This window comes from Trichosurus vulpecula, chromosome 6 (assembly GCF_011100635.1).
Source record: "Trichosurus vulpecula isolate mTriVul1 chromosome 6, mTriVul1.pri, whole genome shotgun sequence".
NCBI classification, from domain to species: domain Eukaryota; kingdom Metazoa; phylum Chordata; class Mammalia; order Diprotodontia; family Phalangeridae; genus Trichosurus; species Trichosurus vulpecula.
In genome coordinates, this window is record NC_050578.1 from 263,248,281 (window position 1) to 263,251,329 (window position 3,049).

Here is a 3,049-nt window from a genome sequence, read left to right on the forward strand (position 1 = left end):
GTCCTATATTTTTTGAAAGACCATATTTTTCAGTTTTCCTGAATATGCCATTCTTCCTTTTAACCCTACTTTGCCCTCTGCAATACCATGTTCCAAACTCTCTAATATTTTTTTAATTTAAATTTATTTATTTAATATATTTAGTTTTCAGCATTGATTTTCACAACAGTTTGAATGACAAATTTTCTCCCCATTTCTACCCTCCCCCCCCACTCCAAGATGGCATATATTCTGGTTGCCCTGATCCCCAGTCAGCCCTCCCCGCTATCACTCCCCTCCCCTCTAATCCCCTTTTCCCTTCCTTTCTTGTAGGGCAAGATAAATTTCTACACCCCATTGCCTGTGTATCTTATTTTTTAGTTGCATGCAAAAACTTTTTTTTTGAACATCTGATTTTAAAACTTTGAGTTCCAAATTCTCTTCCCTCTTCCCTTCCCACCCACCCTCCCTAAGAAGTCGAGCAATTCAACCTATGCCACACATGTATCATTATGTATAACCCTTCCACAATACTCATGTTGTGAAAGGCTAACTACATTTTGCTCCTTCCCATCCCATCCCGCTTTATTGAATTTTCTCCCTTGACACTGTGCCCTTTCCAAAGTGTTTGTTTTGATTACCTCCACCCCCATCTGCCCTCCCCTCCATCATCCCCCCCCTTTTATTTTTTTTTTAATCTTCCTTCCTCTTCTTTCCTGTGGGGTGAGATACCCACCTGAGTATGTATGGTATTCCCCCTCAGGCCAAATCTGATGAGAGCAAGGTTCACTCATTCCCCCCTCACCTGCCCTCTCCCCTCCTCCCACAGAACTGCTTCCTCTTGCCACTTTTATGTGAGATAATCCACAGCATTCTATCTCTCCCTCTCTCCCTCTCTCAGTATGTTGCTCTCTCATCCCTTAATTTCATTTTATTTCTTTTAGATATCTTCCCTTCATCTTCAACTCACCCTGTGTCTGCTCTCTCTCTTTTACATATATATATATGTATGTATGTATGTATGTATGTATGTATGTATGTATGTATGTATATATACACACATATATATAAACACACATATATACATACACATACATACACATACACATAGATATATACATACATACACATTCACCTATATATATACATAAACATATATATACATAAACATATATATGCATAAACATATATATATATATATACATAAACATATATATGCATAAACATATATATATATATATATGCATATTCCCTTCAACTACCCTAATACTGAGGTCTCATGAATCATACACATCATCTTTCCATGTAGGAATGTAAACAAAACAGTTCAACGTTAGTAAGTCCCTTGCAATTTCCGTTTCTTGATTACCTTTACATGCTTCTCTTGATTCTTGTGTTTGAAAGTCAAATTTTCTATTCAGTTCTGGTCTTTTCACTGAGAAAGCTTGAAAGTCCTCTATTTTATTGAAAATCCATATTTTGCCTTGGAAGATGATACTCAGTTTTGCTGGGTAGGTGATTCTAGGTTTTAATCCTACCTCCATTGACCTCCGGAATATCGCATTCCAAGCCCTTCGATCTCTTAATGTAGAAGCTGCCAGATCTTGGGTTATTCTGATTGGGTTTCCACAATACTCAAATTGTTTCTTTCTGGCTGCTTGCAGTATTTTCTCCTTGATCTGGGAGGTCTGGAATTTGGCGACAATATTCCTAGGAGATTTCTTTTTGGGATCTATTTGAGGAGGCGATCGATGGATTCTTTCAATTTCTATTTTGTCCTGTGGCTCTAGAATATCAGGGCAGTTCTTCTTGATAATTTCTTGAAAGATGGTAACTAGGCTCTTTTTTTGATCATGGCTTTCAGGTAGTCCAATAATTTTTAAATTATCTCTCCTGGATCTATTTTCCAGGTCAGTGGTTTTTCCAATGAGTTATTTCACATTGTCTTCCATTTTTTCATTCCTTTGGTTCTGTTTTATAATATCCTGATTTCTCATAAAGTCACTAGCTTCCACTTGCTCCAATCTAATTTTTAAAGTAGTATTTTCTTCAGTGGTCCTTTGGACCTCCTTTTCCATTTGGCTAATTCTGCCTTTCAAGGCATTCTTCTCCTCATTGGCTTTTTGGAGCTCTTTTGCCATTTGAGTTGGTCTGTTTTTTAAGGTGTTGTTTTCTTCAGTGTATTTTTCAGTATTTTTTGGGTCTCCTTTAGCAAGTCATTGACTTGTTTTTCATGGTTTTCTCGCATCCTTCTCATTTCTCTTCCCGATTTTTCCTCTACTTCTCTAACTTGCTTTTCCAAATCCTTTTTGAGTTCTTCTATGGCCTGGGACCAGTTCATGTTTTTCTTGGAGGCTTTTGTTGTAGGCTCTATGACTTTGTTGTCTTCTTTAGGCTGTATGTTTTGGTCTTCTTTGTCACCAAAGAAAGAATCCAAAGTCTGAGACTGAATCTGGGCACATTTTTGCTGCCTGGCCATATTCCCAACCAACTAACTTGACCCTTGAGTTTTTCAGTGGGGTATGACTGCTTGTAGACTAACGAGTTCTATGTTCCACATTTGGGGGGGAGGTGCCAGCTCTGTCAGACCCACACTACTCCTTCCCCAAGAACCCCCAGCCCAGGTTGGGCTTAGATCTTCAGCAGGCTGTTGCACTCCTGCTCTGATTCGCCACTTAATTCCTCCCACCAGGTGGGCCTGGGGCCAGAAGCAGCAGCAACTGTAGCTACCCCACCTCCACTGCCCCCAGGGCTGGAAGCCAAACTGAGAACTCCTTCCACTCCCGCAGCTTTTTCCACTAACCTTCTCCACAGTCTTTGGTGTTTGTGGGTCGAGGGGTCTGGTAACTGCTGCAGCTCACATATTCAGGGCACTAGGGGCCCCATCCACCCGACTCCAAGTTTGGTTGTTCCATGCTGCTCAGGCTGGGCTCTGCTCCACCCCATTCCCAGCTCCCAGTTCCCAGCTCCCAGCTCCCAGCTCCCTGTGGAATAGACCTCACCCAGAGACCATCCAGGCTGTCCTGGGCTGGAGCCCTGCTTCCCTCTGCTGTTCTGTGGGTTCTGCCAT